The 9480-nt window shown below is 41.9% G+C and overlaps 1 pseudogene; it reads right to left on the bottom strand.

Annotated features, from left to right (window-relative positions):
• Positions 1 to 928: 928 nt before the first annotated feature.
• LOC142398691 (uncharacterized) lies at positions 929 to 7069 on the bottom strand (annotated as a pseudogene).
• Positions 7070 to 9480: the final 2411 nt, after the last annotated feature.

Genomic DNA, 9480 nt, shown 5'->3' with positions numbered 1-9480 from the left:
TTGGAAGCTTTTCACAAATTAATTAATAGAGCTACACAGCTCTTTACCTTTTCACGATTTAACAATATTATTTATCACTAGCATAGCAGTTGTAAGACTACTAGGACCTGATCTAATGCCTAAAATAAGTCAGGTAAAAATATAAATGGCTGATGTGAATTGTTTCAATTGGTTATTGATAAAGAATTTAATATAACAGTTTAGACAAAATGATATCAGCTATGGATAAGACATAAGTTTTCTTAATGCAAAACATGTAGTAAAAGTATTTTAGATCTTTTAAATTGTATAATTTATAGTCTCAAAGTGCTAACGATCCCAAGGTGCTATATAAAAGATATTTTAGCAGTAAGCTTTCTTAAAAAGGTGAGTATTCAGGCCACGTTTAAAAGCCTCTGCAGTCTGTGGGGCCCTCAGGTGAGTGTGTTCCATAGCCTCGGAGCAGAAGAGGAAAAGGCCTGATCGCCCATAGTGCGGAGCTTGGTTCTGGGGGCTTGGAGGGTGTTCTTGGTTGCAACGGAGGGTGCAAGGGAGGGTGCATGAGGTCTGGATGGTGAGCAGTTATTTTAGGTATTGGAGGGCATATCCGTGAATGCACTGATGAGTTTGACATTTGAATTTTTTTCAGACTAAATTCTTTTCTAAATGAAAGTCCCAGGTCACACTGTACATCTCTGCTGATGGTTGAAACAATAGAATTACTCAAAGGTTTTGTGTTTTTCACTTCTTCATTTGCGTTTATCTTGTCATCCCTCCAGAACTTCTGAAGTTAGTTCTATTAAACATCAAAGATGCTATTATCAATCCATTTTCATGGACGAGCCTTGACCTGGGGGAGGGGTCATCAGGTGGTCCCCAACCTTCTCAGAGTGTTTCGACCCTTAACCACAACACTCTCCAGTTGGCGGGTCAGCAGTGCTTGGCCAAGTCACTGCCCCCCTCCTCCAGGCTTCCAGCTAGTGTCCTCTCTTTTATGCCAGAGCCAACAGGAGGCTCTCTCTGCCGCTTCTCCCAACCTACGAACGGCTGCTTTCCTCAAGTGTCCTCTCAATCCCACCTTTGTCATTAGATTCCACGCTGATTGAGCTGGGAATCCTCGACAACCCACTTCCACTGTTATCAGCTATGTTGTCCACCCCTTGTCCCGGCAGTCCTGGACAAGTTGTTGGTACTTTTCCTTCTTTCTCTCTGCCGCCTCCTCACAGTTCTCTTCCCACGGGACTGTTAACTCCACCAGGATGATCTTCTTATCCTCTAGAGACCACATGATGACATCTGGTCTCAGAGTTGTTGACAGTACCGCCTCTGGGAAGTGGAGTTTCCTCCCTAAGTCGACCTCCAATCCCCATCCCTGGGCTGTCTGCAGGAGATTCTGCTTGGCTTGGCCTTGGGCGCCTGGTCTCTGTCCCTCCTTTACAAAGGTGATGGTACTCAACAGCAGTTTTGTTTTGGCTGGGCGTTTTTTTCCCCTCTCTTGCTCCAGGATATCTGCGAGCTGTGCCAACACCTTGTCATGGCGCCACCTATACCTCCCCTGGGTCAATGCTGTTCTGCACCCTGATAGGATGTGCGCCATGGTTCCTTTACCGCCACATAGCCTGCACAGTGGATCCTCCCTCATTCCCCACCTGTGCAAGTTGACTGGGGTGGGTAAGGTGTCGTCCACTGCTCGGAGCATAAAGGAGATACGGAAAGGCTCCAGCCGCCACATCTCGGTCCACGTGATGGTCCTTTTGGGAAGGTTCCACCTTGTCCAGGCACCTTGAGTTGCGAGCTCGATGGCTTTTGCTCTTCTTCCTTCTTCCTCAAGGCTTCGGACTTCCTCCTGGATCAAGGTCCTCTTTTCCCTGGGAGTGGACTTTGACCACTGCTGGAAGTGGGATGTTCCTAGACCCTGCCTTCCAGTGCAAGGGTTTCCAATGATGTCTCTAGTCCTCAGAGAAGATTCTGCCTGGTTAACTGCAGTGCTGGCGGCCCACTTCCTGCCAGATCTTGTTCTTATTCCTGCTTCCCTGGTTAGTTGGTCTTCCCAGTCCCTATATGTGAGGGAAAGTCTGCACTTGGCAACTTTAAACTCCTCAACAACAGAGGACAGGGGGAGCTGAAGCTGACCTGACCTTATGTAGAGCCCCACTGATGTAAAGCTCGGGGGTATTCCCAACCATCTTCGAAGGTGCTTGTTGAACTTCCTCTCCATCCCTTCAACTGCTGTTATTGGCACTTCGTAGATGGTGAGAAGCCACATAAGTCTTTGGAGTAGGCCATGTTGGTAGATCCAGCACTTATATTTCCCAGGCAGGCCAGACTTGTCAATTCTGTTCAACCACTCTTCAACTTGTTTTTCTGTGCTGGAGATGCTGTTTTTATCTGACAGGGAATCATCATACCATTTCCCAAGGCATTTAATAGGGTTCCCCTGGATGTTCGGGATCACTTCCCCTTGAACAAGCAGCTTGAACTTCTCAGTTGTTTTGCCCTTTTGAATCACCAGACATCTTGATTTCTTGGGCTTGAAGATCATTTTCGCCCACGTGGCCATACGATCCAGTTCCGCCAGGACCCATCTTGCCTGCACATGGGTTGGTGTTATGACGGTAAGGTCATCCATGAATGCCCGGATTGCTGGCTGTTGGCTTCCTGCAGCAGTCTTCGGTCCTCTTGACTTAATACTCGCTGCGGTGATGATCAGGTTCATTCCCATGACAAACAAGATGGGAGAGATAGTACACCCAGTTACTATTCCCTTCTCCACTGTCTGCCACTTTGTTGTGAACATGGCTGACTGGAATCGTAGCTTGATGTCTCCCAAGTAACCGGTGATCAAACCCTGGATGTGAAGTGGGATGTGGTAATGGTCCATAGCTACCCGGATCAAGTTATGTGGAATAGCCCCGTATGCGTTAGCAAAATCAAGCCAGGCTACTGTTAGGTTGCCTTTCTTCTCCTTTGCTTCTTGGATAAGTTGGCTTAGGACCCCCGTGTGCTCCAAGCATCCAGAAAACCCTTCGATCGCACCCTTCTGGATAGAGGTGTCAATATATCCATTCCTGGTCATATACGTGCTCATTCTTCTGGCAAGCACGGAAAAGAAGATTTTACCCTCCACACTGAGCAGGGAAATGGTTCGAAACTGGTTAATCCGTGAGGATCCCTGCTCTTTTGGTACGAAGCATCCTTCTGCCCTTCTCCAGCTTGTTGGGACGGTACCTTTGGACCAGATTACCCGCATCAGCTTCCACACCCTTCGGAGGAGCCCGGCGCATCTCTTGTATACTTTGTAGGGTATACCGCTGGGACCTGGAGCAGAAGATGATCTGTGAAGATGTACATGTCTGTGAAAAGGAGGTTTTGGATGGTGAGTAGGTTTTTATCCAGGAGCGGTACAATTGACATATGAGATCATTTCTTCCAGGGAAGAAATACAGGCCTAGAAGGCAGGATAAAACTAAATTTCACATTAAAGTTTTATGTAATAGACTTTTTCAAATTTTTAGTACAATGGATATGACACAGATGTAAAAAAAAGAGAGGGCCATACCAACTGAATCCATCATATTTTGCTTCTACTTCTACTCAGGAAAACAATATTTTAAAAAGGGAAAAAGCAAAGTTTAAGACAGTTGTCTGTTTAGATTAACATAAACATTAGAAGTTGGCTTATATTTAAACCATTTGCCTCAATGTTCATAAGAAGGAACTCTTTCGCTACATACACCATCAAGAATCAAAATAGAAGAATCAGCTGCTTTCAGGTGGGAACAAGTGAATGTGATCATTTTTAATTGTACACCATTTTAGTTTCAATAGTGAGAGCTGAATTTAATGAATGGTTTTCGGCAAGAGAGTTTAATTTAAAGGAGCGTCCCACCATAGAAAAAGGAATAAACCTTCACAGCTTTTTACTGTTTGAGGATTTAACAATATCTTTTGTGACAGGGCTGTAGGTAGTGTGGTGGTTAGCACCATTGCCTCACAGGAAGAGGGCTCCCGGCTGGGGAGTGTGGAGCTTCTGTGTGGAGTTTGCATGTTCTCTCCGTGTATGTGTGAGTTCTATCCGGGTACTCAGCTTCCTCCCACCGCTCATAAACATGCATGATAGGTTCATTGGTGACTCTAAATTGTCCCTAGGAGTGAATGTGAGCGTAGATGGTTGTGTGTCTCGTTTGTCTCTGTGTGGCCCTGTGATGGACTGTGGATATGTACAGAGTGTACCCCACCTCTCACCTTATGACAGCTGGGAAATCCTAAATTAGATTAAGTTGGTATAGAAAATAGATGGATATTATTTGATATAATTGTTTGATATTTTCCAATTGGTAATTTATAAAGGATTGAACATAAAACCTCACACATCACAAAATCTGTTCTGCAGAAGAGAGAAGTGAAACTCTAGCAAAACATATGGGAAAAGTTTGGCTAAAAATTATGGTTTATTGTTCCACCTGAAAACTCACACAGGTAAGATCCTGCATTGTTGCAAAACATGTGGAAAAAGATTTATATGACTGATCAGCTTTTTAAAAAGCATGAGGGTATAAATATAGGTGAGAAATAGCAGCCCTAAAAATCATCTGAAAAAAAATTTAAATAAAAGGGATAATTAAATGACGAAAGATGCCAATATTCACACATTTTTAAAAATTACACATACTGTATATACATTTAATCAGAGTTTTGGTGTTTCCTGTCACTGTGGGCCGCAGAGCACAGTAGTACACAGCAGAGTCAGATGGATGAAGCTTCTGGATCTTCAGATTAACGGATTTTCCATTGAGCTCAGCATCAAATTTGTCTTTGCTGAACTCTGGAGCATTATCTCCGGTTGATGATAATCGTTTCAACATGTACTTTGGATAACTATTTACTTCTTGTTTGTACCAGAACAATGTGGCAGTTCCATAACTAATTTCATAAGAACAATTGAGTGTAACTGAGCCTCCTTCGGCAGCAGTGACATCTTCTTTTGGCTGGGTCACTGTGTCTTCACCTTTACACTCTGGGGAAGAACACAACATGCAGAGGAAGAGATGAATCAATAAAGATGAATGATTAAAGGAGAACAATCAGCATTTTTAAAAAGTTCTATTACATGTAGAATTGATATAATTTTCACTGATCATTGTCACTTTGAACCATAGAAGGTGGTTTTACAAGGTAACAAATGGCAGCAGAAAGGATCTGCTCTGATTTACTGTAGAATGAACATTAAAAGCTCTTCATGTGCAGCTCAGTAATGTGTTCAAGTGTTTGAAGACGAAACATGTTGAGCTTTATATCTTACCAAAGAAAAGAGCACCAAGAATAATCCAGAGCCAATGTTCCATCTATACAACAAGGTTTAAATCAACAGGAGAAACTAGCTGATGTTCAACATTCAGTGTGACAATTGTTCTCTTCACAGCAGCAGTTCTTATTGACAGAATGCTTGAACACAGAGCAGAAGGAGAGCACCGCCTACTTGATAACGTCACCCTCTGCTGGAGGTAAAAAGTTGGGTTTAAAGGTGAAAAAACAGGTTTCCAGCAGCTTGTCAGTGAGGTTTTTGTTTTGTTTTTTTCTATCCTTCACAAAGAGTGTGAGTACTTGATAATATGCTTATTAGCAGCCTTCAGGTAAATGCAGACACACACAACTCGATGTCCGGCTCATGGACCCTGTACAATATTAACACAGCTGATATGTCACAGTGAGCTTGTTCCAGGTCAGTTCAGTGGATGTAGCTGATGTTTGGGAGCCATATCGATTATCTGGAATATATTCAGCTGTGGAGCCTTTTGCTCCTTTCCAGAGAATTGTAAAAATTGGCTTTGTTCTTAGACATTATAAATGAAATAGTCTCTGTACTCTGTACTTTTCCATGCAGGAATGGGAAGACAAAACAATTGGGAAAGCCTGGGAAAGCAAGGGCAGATACACACACACATTGTTTGGCTGATCCAGAGAATATGACGAAGCATGTTGAACCTACTCATGTCCAATCATACTCGGTCGAGTGTGAGTCCAACCTATGAGGCTATAAATGCAAATGATACCCGGAAATCGAGGCTTAGTCTGATGGATTTCCTGCGGGAGCTCTGTTCCACTGAGCCCAGCGCTGATATGCTTTGACATGTGACTACCAATAAACACTTTATTTAACTTGAGATTCCTCCAGCTTGTTCTTGAGCTGCCATTGAAAGAATCGATCTAACAATTGGATGAGCTGAAGTTCAGTGGGCGGGGCCCATTACCTGTTGACGTGATTGTTTGACTTCAGCTCAACCAATCAAATTCTGTTCTGCTTCCACAGCAGCTATGTCTCTGTCTCTGATCTTTACTGCTTCATTTCTCTGTTGTCTTTGTCATCAGTCCAATGACTCAACAATCAGTGCTTTAACAGTGTGTGAGTCCCTCTAGTGGATGTTGTGGAGTATTGTGTTGTCTTTGCTCCAAAGGTTTTTGTACAGAGTTTTGGTGTTTCCTGTCACTGTGGGCCTCACAGCACAGTAGTACACAGCAGAGTCTGTCACTGCAGCAGAGAACATCACCAGATACATTTGCTTTTTATCATCACTCACTTTATAAGACAGTCCAGGTACTGGAGCTGATATTTCTGTTCCTTTTCCTGAGTGAGAGATCAGGAACTCTGGTGGTTTTCCTGGATATTGTCGATACCAGAAAAACTGATCACCTTCAGTTGCTGGTTGATAGTAAGTGTAGGACAGAGTAACAGTGCTGCCTTCTAAGCTGGACTCTTCATCCTTGACTGCAGTGAGTTGTTCACAGCTGACACCTAAAGGAAGAGAGAAGTCAAATAACTGAACAACAAACATAAAATGCTGAAATGAATCCTTGAAAGAATCAAACGAACCTGTTACAATGAGTAGAAACAGCAGAGTGAATACAAATGTCTGCAAAGACAGCATGTTGAATAAAGGTAATGTTTGTGGTTTGTGTGTTGAACTGTGATGAATTTGGAAGTTTGTATCTCTTCTATAGTTCAGTAACAGCTCAGCTCCTCCCTGAATATCTCCACCTCCTCTTTGATCTGTAGTTTCTCTTCTCTCAGTTCCTCTTCCTCCTGCAGCATCACTGTGAGGAAACCAAACGCTATATCTTTGTGACTCAAGGAGGTGATATTTGTCGTTGTTTTAGAACAGGAGTTTAAGGCATGGATTTACTTTTTTCACAGTTGTAACCTCAAGGTTAATACCTGTACTTTTAAACCAGCTGGTTATGAAATGTCAACATATGACATGTCTCAGATTATATGAACTGTAACCTGAACATGAACAGTTTATTAAGATATTATATCACCTGTTTTATATAATTTAGGGAGAAATTAAACAGTTCTTCATCCTGCTCAAATTTAGGAAGGTGTGAAGAACCAGACCTTCCTTCGTAATTTAGTAGCAGTAATATTATTTTTTGTCAGCAAAAGAACAATCATCTAATCTCAGAACAATATCTAAATTAGAAAAAGGGGAAAAGACCAGAATCTGAGATCCCATCCATCCATCCATCCATCCATCCATCCATTTTCTATACCTGCTGAACCCGTCAGTCGGGTCGCGGGGGGGCTGGAGCCTATCCCAGCAGTCATCGAGCGAGAAGGAGGGTACACCCTGAACAGGCCGCCAGATCATCACGGACCACACAGAGACAAACGAGACAAACAAGACAAACAACCACACACACGCTCACTCCTAAGTAAAAATTTAGAGACACCAATTAACCTAACATGAATGATTTTGTACAGTGGGAGGAAGCCGGAATAATTGGAGAGAACCCTCGTATACAAGGGGAGAACATGCAAACTCCACACAGAAAAGCACCAGCTGGGAGTTGAACCTGGAACCCTCTTGCTGTGAGATGACAGTGCTAACCACCACACCACCATGCAGCCTAGAGCCCAACTAGTTTATGGAAATAATTTCAATCCAAGAGAAAATTTCAAGTGAAACATTTTATTTCAACTTGGATAGCTTTCTCAAGTCAGAATATCACTTTCAGACTGGAACAGGAATCAGTCTTTGAAATATGACAAGTCTTTGAAAATTTCAGAATGTTCTTTCAGATCTGAACTCATTTAAAGAAACATACAATCAGTTCTTGCAAAACATTTGCCAAAAGTTCCCCTTAAAAAGTTCTCATTTGGTCATTTTGCAAAATATGTGGGAAAAGATTTTATTAAGATGAAAGAAATTCAGCAACACATTTAACATTTATTCATGGGACATTTCATCGTTTTGTCAACTTATTTAGGCTTTTGGCTTTCATCAGGGTCATTATAAAACTTACATCCAGTACACAACAACAAACAGCATTCATATATGGCATCCTGTGATGGATTGGAAACCTCTTCATGTTGTACGTCTGGAGCTCTTCTGTTCAGTGATTTGTTTTTTTAAGAGAATGTGATGTTTCACTTATATTTCTATTTAGCCATGTGTACACTGTATCAAGTATGTTGATAATGCTTCAACTGTTTGGTTGGTTTGAATTTGTGGCATTGATTTTGATCAAGTTAATAATGAGTTTACTGTCATATGGTTTAGGACACAGATAAGCGCCAACCACCCTAATCCCCCATGTTTCTGCCTTTTTAACCACAAAATGACTAGCAGGTACATTTTTTCAAGGTGGATGGCGTGAAATCTTCCAGCATGCAGCATTGTATTCCAGTTTGTAGGATTAGTGTTGACTGAAGAGGACAGAAAGTTATTGTTTTTTATTATCAACATGTCAGTTTTAAATTTTCCATTTAAAACTCATGGAACTGAAAGAGTAGGGATTTGTTATTTTTAGAATAAAACCACATCATTAAGATAAAACTGAAATAAATAAGTGAAAAAAGCGATTGTTTTGTGGTTTATACAGTGTTTGTTCCTCCAGGTGACCAACAAACATAAAATAAGTGTTTTTTAAAACAAAGGAGGCCAGATTCATTAAGATAGCAGTCAATGGTGTTTTGACTCCCTGATGTAGAAAATACTCTGTATCAAATACACCTGACAAAGGGATTTATATTTCACCTGGATGTGCTGTCAAATGTTTGGCTTTTATATTTATCTATCAAAGCAAAGATTCATGATTATAAATATCTCACAACACCACATTGATGAGTTATAATACAGAATACACACTATCTTGTTTGTGTTACGACCCCTGGCTCGAAAGGTGCAACATAAAAGGAATCCACACGCAGACGGGATGACGGTTTTTTGATATTTATTAAATGAGGAGAATAAAAGATGATATAGGTGCAAAATCAGTAATCGTGTAGTGTATGCAAAAGATGTCTAGGGGTGACCAAACAAAACCAAACCTTCAACGGGGGAAAAAGGGGAGGCCCCGCCATGCCAGTGTGCTGGGGATATATACTCATGCTCATCAGGGCGCGCACCTGTGCTCCATCAGATGATGAGCAAGAGCCTAACGCACCAACTATGCAAAATTGACAGTGGGCGGAGCAGTCCCATGACTAACCAGTCCGTCACA

The sequence above is a fragment of the Odontesthes bonariensis genome, chromosome 14 (genome assembly GCF_027942865.1).
Source record: "Odontesthes bonariensis isolate fOdoBon6 chromosome 14, fOdoBon6.hap1, whole genome shotgun sequence".
NCBI lineage: Eukaryota > Metazoa > Chordata > Actinopteri > Atheriniformes > Atherinopsidae > Odontesthes > Odontesthes bonariensis.
Note: the sequence above shows the minus strand (reverse complement) of the source record. Positions and strands in the feature narration are given on the sequence as shown.